Source organism: Lagopus leucura, unplaced genomic scaffold (assembly GCF_019238085.1).
Source record: "Lagopus leucura isolate 7727_CA_CO unplaced genomic scaffold, USGS_WTPT01 Super-Scaffold_100038, whole genome shotgun sequence".
In the NCBI taxonomy this organism is placed as follows: Eukaryota; Metazoa; Chordata; class Aves; order Galliformes; family Phasianidae; genus Lagopus; species Lagopus leucura.
The window spans coordinates 2,041,762-2,061,406 of NW_024962287.1; the positions used below are offsets into that span (position 1 = coordinate 2,041,762).

The 19,645-nt window shown below is 40.6% G+C and overlaps 1 protein-coding gene across 1 annotated transcript in view; it reads right to left on the bottom strand.

Annotated features, from left to right (window-relative positions):
* Positions 1–19,645, bottom strand: part of LOC122186643 (serotriflin-like) — a 39,801-nt gene that overhangs the window by 9,086 nt on the left and 11,070 nt on the right. The gene's annotated exons all lie outside the window — the stretch shown is intronic.

The window sequence follows — 19,645 nt, forward strand, 5'->3', positions numbered from 1 at the left end:
ATCACACTACAGACTTCATGCCGTTCAGGTGTTTGCATTCTCAGGCTTGCATAAGATAAAAGTCAGTTGCATGAAGTAGAGACAGGGCTCTCACTCATGTTAATGAAGAGTAAATCCTAAACCTGAGGGATATTTTTGTCTGCTGAGTTGTTGTCTGACTCTTCCTCCAGTTACACAAAGGAAGAGGATCTTTCTGTAACTCCAACAACAGGAAACACAAAACATGTCTAGATTCAGAATTAAAGCAGATTAAAATACTGCTGCACTTCTTCAATTGTCAGATGTCAACCAAATCATAGAATCACAGCATGGCCTGGGTTGCAAAGGCCCACAGCGCTCCTCCAGTCCCAACCCCTGCTGTGTGCAGGTCGCCAACCAGCAGCCCAGGCTGCCCAGAGCCACATCCAGCCTGGCCTTGAATGCCTGCAGGGATGGGGCATCCACAGCCTCCTTGGGCAACCTGTTCCAGTGCCTCACCGCCCTCTGCATGAAAAACTTCCTCCTCATATCCAACCTAAACCTCCCCTGTCTCAGTTTAAGACCATTCCCTCTTTTCCTTTCAACCTCATAAAGATTCCTTGGAATAAATTTATTTGGCATTTTTTTCAAAGTTAGAAGATGACCATTCCCACATATTGTTACCCTCCTGTGTCAATAGTATTCAATCAGGTAAATCATGTAAAGTTTACAAAAAGACAGATCACAGCAATATGCTTTTAGGTAGCTCTGTTTGAAACCTCTCTTCATTTAATGCAGCTTTGATCAAATTAACTTTGATCAAATTGTAAATAAATACAAATGTATTCTGCAACAAAATTTTCATTCTGCATTAAGAAGACACAATCAGCTTACTGTGTACTAGAATATATAAAAGATGTTTTAAAATGGCGTATACCTGAAAGTTTGGACAAGTACTTGACATCTCTAGATGGCAACATTTTGAAGGCACACCAAAGAAGCACAGAATTGAAGGGACTCAAGAGATCACTGAGTCCAACCCCTCTGCTAAAGCAGTTCTCCACATTAGATTGCACAGGTCAGCGTCCAGATGAGTCTTGAGTACCTCCATAGAAGGAGATTCCACCACCTCTCTGGACTGCCTGTGCCAGTGCTTTGCCGTTCTGACAATCAAGAAGTTCTGCCTTGAAGAAATATCAGATGTACTGGTATTTCCCCATACTCCAGAGAAATAAATTTTAAATAGCAGTCATTAAATAGAAATGTATTTCTTGTTATTGACCACAATTCAGTGCAAAATGGGTTGATTTATCTGAAGAGCACCTTTTGAACTAAAAGACCATGATTTAGACTTCACTTCAGAGATTTCTCACCCAGACAGGTGGAAGCTGTGCTTTCAAAGAAAATATAATTCATTTTTTTAAAACTCTGCCTCTGTGATAAATACAAGGAGACATTTTCTTTTAATTACCAGGTCTGGTAAAACTTAGCTATTAACTACACTAGCCTTCGTAACACAATGCCCCACTAATGCTGACCACGTAACCGTGGATAACAATTTCTAATACTGAAATTGAATTTTTTGTACATTACCTTTTTCTGGAGATAGTTCTGTTGCTTGGGAAGAGTGGTGGAAGTTAGAGGCTCTCCTCACGCTAGGGTTGTATATATATACCCATTCCCTTTCTTTGTCAATATTTATTACAGATAAATGACATCACCTTTGGGGCTCTACATTTTAGAAGAAATAATTTTTCTTAAGGAACAGGCGACTGCAAATAAACCAATCCAACTGCATTGTTCTTCTTTCTGTCTTTTTATTTTTATTTTTCTCATCTCCGGGGCAGGAAAAGAGAAGATAAAGGGCCTGTTCTTTTGCAACACAAAAACCCCTGTAGACTGATAAACAGACTGATGTGCTCACAAAACCAAAGCTCAACTTTAGGGATGCTGCTTTGCAATTCTCTGTTCTGATTCTGGCAAAAGGATGCCATAAATATTTTGAGGTAGAGACATAAGTCACATAAGACAATCACTTAGTGGCTATGCACAGAAAGATCAACACACTGGGAAAAGGTGATATTTTCTTTAGGTAGCTTCTGAACGTTAGTTTAATATATAAAACATATATAGCTTTAGTTCACCAAGGCCAACGGGCTGTGGCACAAGGAATTACTTATAGGCACCATAAAGACTGTGATTCCACGTATTGCTGAGAGTAACCTACTTGCAAAACAGGTGTGTACCTCTTCCCCCTTGCTTTGAAGAGATGTTTGGATGCATGGCTTGTGCTTGATTTTCGTTTTCCTTCAGGGTAGCATTACTTAAATCACCCTTTGTATCATCTTTTTTTCCACTGGCCTTAATGAAGTATTATCACTGTGTCAACTTTGACAGCTCCTCAATGCTCATCTCTGCTCTGTTGAAATGCAACTTGCCTTGCTTCCTTCTATGGTGCCTGCTGGCTTTTAGAAGTCATAAAGCATCTCCTCATTCTGCACACGTAGTTCCCTTCCTCATCCTTGCCTTTACTTCAGTGCCTCCTCACTGAGCAACATTTTGGTTGATGCTCAGCTGAGTTTACTGTTCATAATACAACTGAATTTTGTTTATTTCCTATTTTCTACAGAACTTCTGAAGTTGTTGATATTGCCAGCATTTTAATATTGGATTATAACTCCTTTGCAACACAGTTGCTTTTGTTCTTTTTTTTGTATAATGGGTAGAACTATGGGAAGTCATTAGCTCTCCTACGTCCTTCAGTGTTCTCATAGAAGGGCAAGGGTGTTTTATCTCTGTGAAAGCTTTTCTTGTGGCAACTTTGATGAGATTACAGTTATCACTGTAAGAAGCCCAGTAAACTATCTACTGTAGTTATTAAGATTGCATCTCTCTATTGACTGTAAGGAGAGGCAGAATCTAGCAGTTCCACCTACTCAGTGTCTTGGGTGATTGTTTTGCCTTTTTCCCTTCTACCATATAGAAAATATTTATCTAAGCCTGACTGAAAGATTTGAAGTGAAAACACACATTTCCCTCTGAATCACTCCATCCAGTACACCCAGTAATTTTCATTAAATTGCTACAGTCACCTGAGCTTTATTTGTGTTGTTAAAATTAAATAATATTTTGCAACTATTCCTTTAAAATGCACCACACCTGTTTAAATAATCAAATTCATTTATCTTATAAAGAATATCTTTCAGATATGTTACAAATCATAGTCAATGGGTAAAAGAATTGGGAAGAAAACAGAGATTAATAAAACTGACATCCTGGTCAAAGGTACTGAGAGCAATTCAGCATACCAACTCCCTCTTACTTAAGTGGACTATCTGAAAGGGTGGAGTAATTTAATTTAAAAAAAAAATGAAGAAAATAAAAAAGGATTGATTTCACAGTTTTCTACAAATGTACTCTTCACTGGGTAAGGAGCTGGCTGGAAGGCTGGGCCCAGAGGATGGTGGTGAATGGAGTTACATGCAGTTGGGAACTGGTCATGAGTGGTGTTCCACAGGAGTGAGAACTGGGGTCTGTCCTGCTTAATATCTTTAGTGAGGTGGGGGTCTGCCTCTGCTCCCCCATAACGGCGATAGGATGAGAAGTGATGGCCTCAAGTTGTGCCAGGGGAGGGGCAGTTGGATATTAGGAGGAATTTCTTCTCCAAAGGAGTGCTAATGCATTGGCACAGGCTGTGCAGGGAGGTGGTGGAGTCATCGTCCCTGGACGTGATCATGAAACAGGTAGATGTGGCACTGAGAGACATGGATAGTGGGCATGGTGGGGATGGGTTGATGGTTGGACTGGATGGTCTTAGAGGTCTTCACGACTTTAATGATTCCATGATTCTATGTATGTATTTTAAAAGTAGATAGATCTATGGAAAAATCTATGGAAAGTTAGTTTAAAATATAAACAAATTCATCTGGAGAGATTTGACTGTGGAAATTCTTCCAGCCCTTAAGTAAATATGAACTATGAGAATCTGATCTGAGGACAAGGGAAGGCAAAATTCCAGTTTCTTCATTTTTTCAGTCCCCCTGAATTTAATGGCAGCAGAATCTTTGAAAGTCATTGGATTACAGATTTGGAGATGCTGAGCATGGACAACTTGCATGTTGAAAATTCTGACAACAGCACAATTCTAATACTGTTGCAACGATCTGGAGGAGTTGTGTATTCAGCTAGCATTGAGAGCAGGTGCAACAAACTCTACCCTTCCCATAGGAACACTTGCTGTTATGCCTTAGGAGAGCAAAGACATTCTCCATGGCTTTTCTTTACCATTTTCAGTCCAAGTAGATGTACCAGTTAGATCAGTGCCCACTACGGTACAACTGCTGTCTTTCATGGCTGAAATGTGCTTTCCCTTTACAAATAAAACATTTCAGGCACTATTGACTATTGGTGATTTTTCAGGTCCACTGCCAGAAGCAGACCCGCAGCATGACTTCTCATCACAGCTCACCTTCAGCTTACGTAGCTAATGACTTCAGCTGTAGATATCTTTGTCTGAAACAGGCTATACAAACAACTAGCATTTCACATGAATGCATTTTTTTGTTTGCTACAGGCATTTGCTTGGAAAAGGTGTTTCTTTAACATGTCAGTACTGATGGTAATATGGGGCCTTTTGCCATGAATTCTTTAAAAATGTTCCAGCCTTAATCATAGAATCATAGAATGGCTTGAGTTGGAAGAAAGCTCAAAGATCATCTAGTTCCAACCTCCCTCCCATGGGTAGCCTTGCCAACCATTAGACCAAACTGCCCAGGAATCCATGAAACCTGGTCTTGAATGTCTCCAGGTTTGGGGTGCCCACCCTTTTCTGGGCAGCTTGTTCCATTGCCTCACCACCATCTGAATGAAGAATTTTTCCTAACATCTAACCTAAACCTCCCCACTTTGTTTAAATCCATTCCCTCTTGTCCTATCACTACCTACCTGTGTAAAAAGTCAATCCTCCATTTTACTCATAACCATTTTGATCTTCTCCTACACTTGATGCATTGCGTAGCAGGAGGATTGGTCTTTGCATAACATTGTCCAATTGACAAAAACTGTTTAACTTATGAAGACTGAAAAGCATGCTAAAATGTGGAAGAAAACAAGGAAATCTGATTCACAAATAGTGAGTCCTACATGGTCTATTGCATTGGACTGGTCACAATAAGTGCACGGGAAATGTTCAGAGCAATGAAAAAATTCATTAAAGATGCCTCATCTGAAGTGACAGTACACCACGATGAGGAGTCATTTGGAAATGCTATTGCTGATTAATGACAATATTAATTGCAATAATGATTGAATTAACTGCATCTAGCCATGGACAAACTTGTTTGTGCAGCAGCTTTTCACCTTGTTTGTAACAGCAGAGAGGTTTTAACGCCATTAAGAGGGAAGGTGCTTGATAAAGGCTGGATTGAACTCATGTTACCACGGGATGCATTACACACCCTGTCAAGTGAGAGGGCTTTCTGCACACCTTGCTGAAACGGGGCCATTCCACAGTCTGACGAGCAGAAATCATAGGCATAGATGGAAAAGAGGGAAGTGGGAGTATTTAACTGCATGAAAAAGGCCCTGATAAAAAGAAAAAAATAAGCACTGTAATGGAAGCTATAGAGTTCTGGTTTCTACATCCTGTAATACCTTTGCCTTTTACAGAGATAGAAAATGTACACACAGTCCAGGAAGCAGAGTCTGGAACATTGACTTTTTGAATGCTATAATGAACTGTAGAAGAATAATTGGTAAAGAAATTGCTTCTTGGCTGAAACCAATACATTTCTTTTGCAAGTCTGTGATATTGGTAAGTACCCAGTTATTCACACTAATGTCGAAGATATCTAAATACACGTGCTTACGTTAGTGCTTTTCTGTGGTCAAGGTGGGGAAAAGCAAATACAGACATTTCTTAATAAGTTAATGAGTAGATTCTTTTGAAAGAAGTCATAGAAAATAATTGTGTCTAACTAAAAGAGGGCAAGTATAATGTGGGAGTCTGCATCTGAGCTAGTTAACCCATCAGAGTGAAGGACCTCTTCAAGGCTTAGGCAGACCTAAATCTAAATGCAGTAGAATGAGACGTCCATGAAGATGTCCAAGGCACATTGCAGTGCTAAAAATGTTACACAGGACACAAGAAAGACCAGTTCCCTTCCAAAGGGCATTTGGAGCTTGGCAGGGTACTCAGGGGCACCACAACATTTTCTGGACTCCCATCTGGATTAAATGCCTTTTATGAATTTTAAGGGTTTCCTGGGAGAGCCTAATTTCATACTAAGATATGTAATTTTTGGCAAGCTTATTACATATCAGACTGTGGTCTTCATTAACCTGGATTCAGATGAAATTGCAGGTGAAAGGCAGATGAGATCAGTACCACTCAAAGTACTCATTTTCAAATGACCACAGTAACCTTTATTTTTTGGCATTTAATACCACCACTACAACCAAACATACCAATACTAGCCTTTTAATAACCAGAACTCAGCTTACCAAAATCTGTACTGTAGTCGTCTTCATCTGTACTCAGTTCTCTTTGTCACTGTAGAAAAGTAGTCAGTTCTAAGATGGGATGTGCATTGCTCTGAATGCCTCACCTTAAAGCAGGACACATAATTCAAGAATTAAAAACATATTTTAGTTAACTAACAATTAAGGGTATTTGGAGCAATTAGTTTGCATTACAGATATTTCAGTCCTGGAGAAGTGAATCTCATCTCCTACTGTTCTGCAAAGGAGTGTAAGAACTGGAGCTGTCTGTTATCTATGGATCAAACATCCCAAAATGAATCTGTACAGAGAATAAGTCACATAAAAACCTGCCTTCAGCAGCCAGAAGCTCTTTCAGAAGCACTATAAACAAATATTCATAGACTCTGTTTTTGGATGACTGATGTCTCATGAACTCTGTCTGTATCAGCAAATTCAACTTGACCAGAAATATCATTTTCAAAGATTTGTGCCTGATGGCCTTGCTTCACCTACCACTCCAAAATCAAGCGCATTTATTGACTATAGAGAATTTAAGGTGTCATCTTTGTCCCATATTCTGACTTTTGCAGTGTTTTATTGGTTTAAAAACTGAAATGAATACCTTTCCATTTGGTTTCCCATACTGAGATTCTACCCCTTCATCCAGATCACTCATGAAGGTGTGGAACAAGACTGAACCCAGCATTGACCCCTGGGGAACATCACTAGCTACAGCCTCCAACCAGATTATGCCACTGATCACAGCCCTCTGAGCAATGCCAGTCAGCCAGTTCTCAATGCACGTCACTGCCCACTCATCTGTCTGAAATTCCTAAGCTTACCTATGAGAGTGCTGTTGGAGGCAACACTGAACACCGCTGAAGTCAAGGTACACAGCACCCACTGTTCTCCCTCCCCATCTACCCAATCTGTTATGACATGGAAGACAGCCAGGTCTTTGACTCTCACAAGATATCTGCCAGATGTACTATGGTCACCGAGCCATCTAATATGGTGTGAGACGCTTCTATCTGGGCATCTTCACCACTTCCAGCAGTAAAGGGAAGAGGGAGAAGAGGGAAGAGAGAGTGTGCAAGCCGACACAAATCCCTGTGACGTAAGGAATCAGGGCACTCATCCAGGAGGGATACGTGCTTCAGCATATTCAAGCAGAGCAGGGATCCATCCAAGTTTCCTACACAGTGGGTGAAGTAATTTATTTGCACAGGGGAAGGAGATGGAAATCTAACTGTGCTGTGCACTTATCTGCATCTCTTCCTCTAAATATGCAGAATTAAGCACATTAGTCCCAGGTCACTGGGGTGATTCAGTGTGAATTACATTTTTTTTCTAATTTATTAGAGAAAATGGGAATGGAAAGGTTATCAACAGTTATCAATAATTAAGTTCTCCCACCATGACTCTGTTTCATCTGCAGGAAAAAGCACCAAAATGTAGCAATTATTTTAAGCATCTTTCTAAGAAGAAACAAAGAATCTTTTCCAATCTCTGGGCCTTAATTTTAAAACTGTCTGTCAAAAGCAGACTCTTCAGTAAATAGGAAGGCTGCTCCAAAATTATTGCCTCCTATTTTATTTATGTTAGCCCACATCATCAGAGGCGGATGTTGGTGGGATGGCAGTAGAGGTTGAACCTTCCCACCAGTATCCCCTTCCATGTTGTTGCCATGTGACAGATGGCAGCTGAGGAGAAGTCTGACAGAATGGCATCTGATGTGGAAATGGAAGAAAAAGAGTAGAACTGAATTCCACAACAAGGAGTGAATCACTGCACAACAGCAGTGATAGCAGCAATGGTGGTCATCTCCACTGGTGCAGACTGTTATGAGTGCAGCATGCAGGCTGTTGTTCACAGCTGGTGACAGTGCACAGATAATGGTGGTGACTACCTTGAAAAATAGTGTTTTGTAGCTGAGAATTTGCTCTATCCAACAGTGTTACTGTGCTCTTTGTGTTCATGGTTAGAACTTAGTTTTCATGGAAATTAATAGGCATCATTACTTTTGAAGTGACCTGTTTGTTTCTGTGCTTCATTTAGGTTTTACAGAGTTAGGCACTGCTTTTAGCAGGTTGAGATGCGGCATGATTGCAGATCCTGAAGTCCTTTTTCAATAATTCTTGACATTCAGATTTCTCTTTGAGAATACTTTATTACACCACAAGCCTGAGCAGCTATGGTGAGAGCTTTAAGAAATATTCACTGCAGCCTATGGGCCACGCAGCACTCTGGCTTGGATTATTATTATTATTACATTGCAGGTTGCAATTTTTTTTGTGATCATGTATTCATCTTGGTCTAGTTCTTTCTTCCTCATAAAAGGAGAATAAATAAATCCCTCTGTTCTTGTTGCTCAGTCTGTTTGCTTCTATTTTTCTTCTGAAAGTTATCAGTTCCGCTTGAGTAGCTGGGAAAGGTCTCCATACCATGTCTGGCCAAATGTACCCTCACCACAGGTCCCACTGCTGGAGGGGTAATGTTGATAAAAATGGAGAAATGAAGTTAGTAGCATTATCACAAGTGTAAATTTCCAGTAGAAAAGAACTGCAGGCTTCAAGTACCTGAAGGAAATAAGTCAACTTCTTGTTTACTGCATTTATACAATATTTTAAGATATCAAGCAGATTACTTAGCCCGGTGTAAGGTTAAGCTTGCACATCTCTCTTCTAAAAATTTGCACTAGGAATTTCCACAAAGTGCAGTACAGGTTTTACATTCTGAGTCATTTCTGCACTAATATTTACAGAGCAATATATGAGAAACCTCTTTGGAATGTCAGTATGCCAACTTATGACTTATAATAGTGAGAAGAATGAAATAACTAACTTATAGGTCTTATTAATAAGATGGTGGCTAATGCACCCCAGAATAAAACGTGTTTGTTTTTTTTTTTAAATCCATTCTAAAACTTTAGGTTGTTTCCTGCCATATTGTGTTCTGGCTTGTTATCATCCAGTTGCATTTATCATAGCATCATAGAATCATAGCATCATAGAATCACAGAATCACAGAATCATAGAATCATAGAATGGCCTGGGTTGCAAAGGCCCACAATGCTCATCCAGCTCCAACCCCCTGCTGTGTGCAGGTCACCAACCAGCAGCCCAGGCTGCCCAGAGCCACATCCAGCCTGGCCTTGAATGCCTCCATAGAGGGGGGTTTAATGTCCTTTGTAATTCTTCTGCTTTATCTTCTATCATCCCAGACAGCATTTCCAATTTATTAGGCTCTTTTTAAATTCCAATCCCATCCTCTACACAATGTGGAACATAAACCAGCTTGGTGCCAGTGAAATTTTTAATAATTGGACTTCCTATTCAACTGTGCAAGTAAACAGTGAAAACAGTGATTGCCTCCTGCAACAGGGGAGCCCTCGAGGCCCTTACCTGGTATGAATTCTTCACATCAGTGTGAGATGCGAATTGAAACATTCCAAATTCCAGCTAAGTCTGTCTTCTCTTCACAGGCATTTAATCCAAAGTGCATTTTCTTTGTTCATATATGGCAACATATAGGACAGTGTCAGAAGTCTTACAAAGATGAAATGTGTCTTGTCTGTCACTTTCAGTTTTACTCATCTTGCCAATTATCCATCTGTTAGCTGACAGCTGACACACCCCTCTTGGACTGGAAACATGAGATGTACCTGCTACAAACTAATTAAGATGTTTATTGATTAGTGAAGATACCTTGAGGTAATAAGCAAAGCAACAAGTAATCAAAATCAGTAATCCTACTAACCAATAAAATGTACTACAATTAACCAGTCATCAAGCTAGTAATATTAATTGACTGTTACATAACTATGCAAGTGATTATTCACAGCTGTGGAACTGTTAATTATGGATCCTAAATCTAATGAGTCAGATGGAGCAACTGTTAAATTACAGTCCTTTTTGATATTGAGATGCAAGGACAAGGGGGAAATGGTTTTAAACTGAGACAGGGGAGGTTTGGGTTGGATCTGAAGAGGAAGTTTTCCCCCCGAGGGTGGTGAGGCACTGGCACAGGTTGCCCAAGGAGGCTGTGGATGCCCCATCCCTGCAGGCATTCAAGGCCAGGCTGGATGTGGCTCTGGGCAGCCTGGGCTGCTGGTTGGCGACCTGCACACAGCAGGGGTTGGAACTGGAGGAGCACTGTGTTTTTTTTTCAACCCAGGCCAGTCTATGATTCTATGATTCTATGCAATGCTATTCCCACTGCACCAAGGCTTCCAGGTGTTGGCCTGGTACAGAATGCAGTGAGCTGCCCAAAGGGCTTCTCTGCTGTCCTTGTGGACTCAGGTCCACTGCTTAGTGTGACCTAGGTCTGTAGATGTCTATTCTCTTACTGCTATAAGATTTATCTACAACCCCTCTTTGATTTTATTTTTATTTTCCATTCTTCTAAGTTTGGGACAATCTTTTTGTTGTTTTGTATTTTTTCCCCTCAGGCTACTCTCAAAAACCAGTTCTTTCCAACTACAAGTTTTCACTGACTCTAGTTTTTTACTGTTCCATTTCTGACCTAATTCTGGTCCTAAATGTCTTTCCTGATAAGGTAGGTATGAGTACCATTACAACTCCTAACATCTCTAGCTTTGTCCAGTTCTTACTGGTTGTACTTTACCATATACAGTCACTGAACATAATTATTTTGCTTTAGCATTGTTTCTTCTGCATAACTCACGTTGAACACAAACAGGATTTTATCTTGTGTGTAGGTTTGCTGCATACCACAGCAGCAGGGTAACTGGTTTTTTACTCTTCTACTCTGTGCACTTGTGGTTCTCTTTTAAGGACTCAGCTACTGTGTGGCCTCACCATCTGACAGGTTCTCTTGATGTCTGGCTGGAACTTCAATATGTAGAATGTGTTTTGTTCTCAAGAAAGTTTTTATGGCCTTATATACTTTCCCCCCAAAAATTTTGATCTGGGATTTTCCTTTATATTGAAACAGACTGACATAATCCAAAGTTACGATGATTCAAATGCTCCTTCTTTTCCCTTCTTAGATTGAAGTTCTATGTTCATTCTTCCCAAAAGTCTAAATCACCTTTGCAGTGGGGTGATTATCTCCATGAGTTTGGTCATTCATGCTTCAAAGATTTCTTTGATTAGTACCGTGAGTATTGGTGGTGATTTTCTTCAAACTTAAGTACCCCTTTGCCATCTCACTGCAATCTTTAATTTGTCCCAGCTTCTGTTGAAAGAAAGACAGCCTACAAGGAAATTTACTGCATTTCTCCTAGGTCATTGATAAAGAGGTTGGAGGTCCCAGGATGGATGCCTGGAGGACACCACTTGTCACTGGCCTCCACCTGGACGTAGAACCACAACACTGTGGCTGCAACCATCCAAACAATTCCTTATCCACTGAGTGGTGCACCCTTCAAACCTGTACCTTTACAATTTAGAAATAAGAATGTTATGTGGGACTGCATCTAAGGCCTTGCAGCAATCCAAGCAGATTATATCAGTTGCCCTTCCTTTGTCTACTGATGAAGTCACTCACCTTATAAGGCCACCATATTGGTGCAGTATGGCTTTGTTCAGCCATGCTGGTTTCCTGCCTACTTTGCTTTATTTCTTATACTAGGGGATGGAAAGTCCTTGGGCTTTCAGGAGAGAGTATGTTTGTCTTGCTTGTCCTTTGCTTTTCAAAGAGCAAATGCTTTGGATCAGTGAAGTACCACTCCCACGGACTTAGAAAGTGTTTACCAGGAAACATTCTGTTTGTCATAGCAATTTTTCTTTTACATTCTCCATTGTACAACTAGAGCACTTGTTTCTCAAGAACACTTTTAGTGCCAAAAATTAAATTGCAAACTCTCTTCAGCTTATCAAATAAACAGTTAATGTATATTTACCTTAAAATCACGTCACCATCTGAAAGCCTAATTTTAAGAGTAAACTATGGCTGCTTTTCTCAAATTCTCTTCCAAAATCTTTCTTTATCTTTTAACCCTAACTTCTGTCAAAGGTGAAAACTGTTCAAGCAGGAGATACATAACTTTAAATCATCAAATAATTATTTATTACTTGGTATGACTTTTACTGCATGCAGTGGAGGCTAGGATTCAGCAAGCTTTTGGACTACCAGTAGTCCTATGACCCTGCAGAATGTGCTGGTGGAGCAGATATGGGGGAGGTGAGCTGGTATATGGGGCTTCTTGGAGTGAATCCTCAGTGGTTTTGAGATGTCAATTTCCAGCACTTCTGTGAACACCGATGGTTCTTATGACTCACCAAAAAGGTTCAGTGATTCCCTGCTAGTTTTTGGACTGCCTTTTTTTTTTTTTTTTTCTCTCCAATTTATTTCTATGATGCATTTCCATGTAGGTGTGTTTCCTTCTTGAATACTTGAGCCACTGCTCAATTGCTTTATCTCAACTCTCAGTTTATACTTTGCTGTCTTTCTGAAGACTTTCCCTCTGCTTTCTCCCAGAAGTGGCAGATGTATGCACTTGGGCCATCTCAGAGTGATGCCAAGGATCTCAGAAAGGCCAGCAGCTGTATGCTGAAACATGTCTGGGTAAAGCTGGCAGCTGGGATTGCAGAGCTAGAGGACTGCATTCATTCTGAGTGTAAAATTCGAAGCTCAAACTGTTTTCATGTAGATTTGTATTAGTACTTCTCTGTTGCAAGTCTGCTGAGCTTGCTGGCTCAGTTATATCCATCGATGATAAGCTTAACAGGTGAATGATGCTTTATGCACTGTTTTTCTCTTCCTACCACCTTCATGTTTGCAATGGGTGTAGCTGATCAGTTAGCTGGTCAGTTATTAGACAAAATCTCCCATGAAGTGAAAGAGGAGGCTAATTTGGTAAAGCTGGATATCCAGAAGGGTTAGGTGAGCTGTTTGATGCAGTATCTGCCCTGTGGTCTCCTAAACATTGTTTTAATGTCTTTTGTCTTTCCCCTGGTCTGTTCAGCGGAGCATGCATTTCCTAGACATGGTCATGAGCAACCTGCTTGTGAACCTGAGCAAAATTAGCTCCAGAGGTCCCTTCCACCCTCAACCATTCAGTGATTTTGTGAAACCAGAGGGGTTATTTGCACCATCTGTATCTAACACACACTGAGTCATCCTAGATTTCTTCTACGGAGAGAGGCTGCTCACCAGTGCATCATGGAGCATCATATACAGAGCTCCTTCCTTGATAGAGCACCCTGCCCAAAAGTGTAACCAGCTGTTCCAGCTGGCTCTGTGGTGGACTCCCCCCTAGAAAGACTTAGTGGACTACTTTCACTCTAAGCAGTGATTTTGCATGGATCATTCATAGTACCATGGGTGGAATGTTACCTCCAGGTAACAAAGTGAAACCCAGAATTCACTTCTTAGCTTGGAGCAGAGGCCATCAAATGCAGTGCTGAGTGTTCCCATTGCAAAAGCAGATTCAGGTGCTAATTTTCCCAAGAGCATAGTATGATGTTGTCCTCTAATGGAGAGCAGCCATACCTTGAAGAGCAGGATTGCTGAGATGCTCTCTGCACACACAGTCCTGTTCCCTGAACCCATATGGACGGCCATCCTGGGAACAAGCCAAGTAGGTGTCATTACAGAAGTAACCCCACTTCTTTGCAAGCCCAACCATAGAATCACCAAGGCTGGAAAAGACCTCCAAGATCATCCAGCCCAACTGTCCACTTACCATCTATATTTCCCCTGAACTACGTCCCTCAGTACAACATCTAAGTGTTTCTTGAACACTTCCAGGAATGGTGACTCTGCCACCTCCATGGGCAGCACATTTCAGTGCCCGACTGCTCTTTTGGAGAAGAAATTTTTTGCAATATCCAACCTGAAGTGCCCTGCATCATACTTTTTTCCTTGTTTATGATTCTTTTCCTTTTTCCCTTAAGGCCGATAAACAAATGGTGAGGAATGAAGAGTAGTTTGCACTTCACTTTCAAAATACTTGCTTAGATCAAGAACAGAACTGGAAGGAACTTTTCAAAGTCCAAATGCAAAATGCACAAACCAGAGGTATTTGCCTGAGATGGTTTTGTGTATATTGAATTTATCCTGTGAAGACATGGCTCAGGGAACCAGCTGAATATAACAACCTGCTCCACCTGCCCAGCCTGACACTAAGAAACAATGGAACAACTTTAAACACATTGCCATGTATTAAATAACAAGCAACATGGCACCAGGCATCCATTCATTACCACATGATCAACTGTATGATCTTTTCTATGTCACTCTTTATCTACACAATCCTATATAAATATGAGGATATGATGTTTAAGATTGTTACTGCAAAGGTGAAATTAAAAAAAAAATTGTGGGAGAATGGAAATCTCTGCCTGAGGTGAGGCTCAGTGCCAGAAGAAAAAGTGCTATCACAATGTATTTGTGTTTGTTTTTTTTAATAACTGATAGAACATTGCTTTCATTTATGGAAGTTGAGTGAGTATCACTAGTATTACACTGTGTTTGCTGATAATACACAGTTATCTTATTCTATACAAACAGTAGCTGTTTTATAGCTGGGTTGTAATCATCATGAAAACCCTTGACTCATTTCTTCTGAATTTTCTTACCTGTTATTTTAAACATTTAACATTTTAAACATTCTAAAAGTTGCACTGAACGTATACTGCCTGCAGTTTGTTGCTTATACTCATCTACTACTTATAATACCATCATACCAATTATTTGATAGAATGCACAGATTCACTTCAAGGGAAAGGTATCTTCCTTCCTGTCCTGCTGCTCCCATCTGAAAGGCTTGCACTGTCCTCGCCATAGGGAAAGCCCTGTTTTGAAACAGCTTTAAACTGGAAAAGGGTAGATTTAGATTAGATGTTAGGAAGAAAGTCTTTACTGTGAGAGTGGTGAGACACTGGAACAGGTTGCCCAGTGAAGCTGTGGATGCCTCCTCCATGGAAGTACTCAAGATCAGGTTGGATGGGGCTGTGAGCAGCCTGGGATAGTGGGGACTATAGGAGTAGATTAGAAATGGAATATCTTAAGGGTCCCTTCCAACCCAAACCATTCTAGGATTCTAGGATTCTGTGATTCTGTGATTTTGTGATTCAGATCCCTGAAGGTAAAAACAAACTTTTTTTTTCTCTCCAAGCAGAGCACATATACATTAGCCTAATATCTTTTGAAGCCAGAAACTCTTGAAATCAGTCATTGTGCTTTTGCATGGAGAGAAAAAGGTGCTAGAGATTATCACAAGCATAACCCTCTTTTCTTGAACTTGACAGATAGGAAACAAGTTCCTGGTTCACTCCACGTTGTTCTGTACTTTTCTAAACTCTGCTCATGGCCATACCTCTCCCTCTGGATGCAGAGAGCTCCATTACTGAGGAAGCTGTTTACAGTAAGGATGGTGAGGCACTGACACAGGTTGCCCAGAGAGATGGTGGTGCCCCATCCCTGCAGGTAACCAAGGTCAGGCTGGAAAGGGCTCTGAGCACCTGATCAAGTCATAGGTTTATTGCAGGGGAGCGGGTACAGATGGCTTTTCAGAATCTTTCCCAATTCAATTGATTTTCTCATTCTCTGACTCTACGATTACATGTTTGTATAGGATATTCAAAGGGAGGTGCTGTTTCTTTTACAGAGTTGAAGCCATTCTGGATACAGTAGCAGTGTATTTATTAACTATTTTGTGCTCTGTGATATCACACATTGGAGTATTTTACTCTTCTATGGTAATGATGACTAAGACTGAGGGAAGGACCATCAAGATGCGTGTCTCCTTGGCATGTCTAACCCAGACTTTTGACTACAGGTTTGAAAGCACAGATAGTTGATAGGATTGGGCACCGATCCTGACAAATATTTAAGTATACATGTAATTTTAAGGCGAGGTGGCTTTATGTTCAAGCCAAGGAATTCAGCACCTTGGAGAACCAAACTTTGCACGTGCGTCTGTTAGCGTTAAATGTATGATTCTGACAGAAAGATCAGAACAGAAAGATGAGAAAGTTGAGGTGGCAGAGGGATTTTCTGTTCTTGTTTCACTCTTGTTGAATGTGAGGAATTCATAGACCATCTCTCATCCCCAAACTGCCAGTAGGTGACATCCTTCTACCAATAAGGTCTGAAAGTTGAGTGTGATTATATACAGACATACAGTGCAGAGGTGCAGGAGAGACCTCCTTGACTGCAACAATCGTTTCTGTGGTGTGTTGGCAAGAAAGGGTGCTCTTCTGATGGTGCCTAACTCTCCTATGCCTACAGAGAAAGTTGTGTTATCTAACAGAGGGCTCCACTTCCCACAGTCCCCTCTAAATCCAGGGTATACCCTCTATATTCAGAGCACAGAGTGTTACTCTGGGTGCCTGCTAAATCAGTTTAAATCCCAAATATACCATGACAAAGTCTATCCCAATCTATCTTTTATTAAAGAAGGAAAATAGTGAAATCTAAACCAAGTTTTTATTTAAGAATAAAATAACCTCTGACTAGATGCACTTTTTAGTAAACTCTCTTCTTTCCACATAAAAATAACTACTGATGTTACTGAGAAGTGGTCCATGCCCTAGGATTTCTTTTAATTTATCAGCAAACTGCATTGTTTTGGAGCTGAGTAATATGGTAATATTTAGTGACACAGACATTTCAACTTCTGACGTTCAGTTTTCCACCAGAGGGCACTCCTCTATTTTTAATGAAGGCAACTTTCTGAACAACGCGGACAGGTTTGCACAGTTTGGTATGAATTGTGTGATTCTAGCTGCAATGCAGCAAGCCGAAAAATGCAGGAAGAGCTGCACCTTATTGCACACCTGTCACTGCAACACATTATCTGCTACAACCCAGCTGGCTGTGCACAGAAGCCTCCAGCACATGTGCTGAATTTGTGGAGGTAAAATAAATAGTAGGATCATGCACCATGGATGTGGCTGGGATATGACAGAGCTTAGCCTGGGATTGGAGGGATCTGTGTCTATTTGAGCAGGGAGAAAGGAAAGGAAGCCACGTTTTCTATGGGAAATGCCATCAGGACTGCCTACTAGTTCTGTCTTAGTGTATGGAAAGACAGGTTTTTATGAAAATCATATCATTTGGGAAGTTGATGCAGTTTGGATTCAGCTTGGGTGCTTGAGAATTAATAGCAGCATGAAACAAGAAGCAAGCAGCTACACTGAAATTTGCAGACAATGGAGAACCTGTTTGTTTAGCTGGACTTCATCCCTGTAAAGAAGTTTTAGCACTTAGAGGCCTCTTTCTTTGACTCTTTTAAATGTTTTTTACTCACTCTTAGAAAGCTACTACTGTATTTAAGGTAATGTACTTGGATACACAATCTAGATATTTTGGTTTTTGATAGCCAAAGAGAATGCAGTTTTTAGGGCTTCTACCTAGGGATGTAGAAGGAATGTGAGAATGGCTTCAGGCTCAGGGAGGGTAGATTTAGGTTGGATATAAGGAAGAAGTCTTTTACAAAGGAAATATGTTGGCAAAAAGCAAAGGTTTATTTTATTTAAAATCTGTGCATACAAAACTAACAATTCCTGACAGGTGCTATCAAGAAGTTACTTCCTAAGGTTTAATTAAATAGAATTTCATTCTACAGTTACTAAAATAGTTGGCAAAGGTAGTTTAAGAAGGAAATAAACCAAAATATATACAAGCAGAGCAGCAGAAATTGAAAGTATGACACAATAGCTGGCTTACATGCTCTGCAGGTGACCCACCATATTTTCTCTCCTGCGGTTACTGTTAGGGGGTGTCTGAGGCTATATGACCAGCAAAGGCAAATGACTACTGCCTTCATGTTGTTATCAGATGGATCAAGCCAGTGTTCTGGCTCTCTGTAGCATAACAGAGGTTGAGACAAGGTGAAAGGGTCAAGATTTAGAGCCACATCTGGAAAAAAGGTCTAAAACTAAGAATAGAAACAGTATTTACTCTTTGCACTTTAAATGTAATCAGTTATTGACCTGTAGTGCGTGGGAGTTCTCTAAAACATGAGAGGAATGTGGCAGGCAACAACAGATGTGTAAGGAAGAGGTAGTTGGACTCCATATATCTGTAGGGCTTTTTAGGCATGATTCAACGTGCTATGTTTCATCTATGAATAGCAGCACAAAATTACACCTCTCCACTCATCCTTCAACTTCTTAGCTAACTCATAGTCCTGGTATGGACACATCACCCATTCCTGCCCTAGACCTCAATGCAGTGCTGTTGCAGACGTTGTTTCTCAGTTGCAAAGTCACACAACATCTGTCCGTGTGAATGAGCAACACTACACGTACTAATTTCGTGGAATCTCCAGGCATGCTGTGCAACAGCTATTTTGTCTTTGAAGCACACACGTTGCATCCCTAGCATTGACTTCATGCACTCGTACACCTACCAAGCTGACTCACATAACACACCTGCCAGGAGCAATGGCATGCAACATTTGCTCTACGCCAGTTGTCTTTTATGTCAGAGATGTAATAACTTGCATGACAAAGAACTAAATTGTTCAAAATGAAGACTCCTAGTAACTGGTTTTAGTTGTATAAAATTAGTCCTCTGACCTGGTTGTCTGGTGAACTGAGGCATATTCAGTGCATGATTCATTTCACCTGTCCTCAATAGGTTGCCCAAGGAGGCTGTGGATGCCCCATCCCTGCAGGCATTCAAGGCCAGGCTGAATGTGGCTCTGGGCAGCCTGGGCTGCTGGTTGGCGACCTGCACACAGCAGGGGTTGGGACTGATGAGCGTTGTGGGCCTTTGCAACCCAGGACATTCTATGATTCTGTGATAATAGAACAGGTAGAGAAATTATATTCTGGACATCTTCTCTTGCTCTTCATTGAAGAAAGACAGAATATAAGTGGTACTGCTTAAACTAAATCTTATTTTGGTAAGTCAGAGAGAAGCAAATCCCGTCTATAACGCCTTCACTTTTAACTTCCAGCACTGAATTATACTGTGTTGCATTGCCCCTAGGGATTAGCTGTTGGATTCTCCCTTTTTTTTGTGTTCAAAATGAATTTTCACTATGAATTGCAATCCTCTAATTCTCAGCTATCAAAAATGATTTCTGAGGCAGAGGATTATTTGGGAAGTTATATCATTTATCATAACTTGGAGGCCATGTAAATAGACTTACGTCTTCGGTATGGGAATTACTGTTATTCAGTAGTGACCATCCAGGCATGATTATTACCTGTTGATTAAAGACAAATAACTATACAGTTGGGCTTATCTTTAGAGCAAGTTCAGTTAAGAATTCTCCCGAGGAATA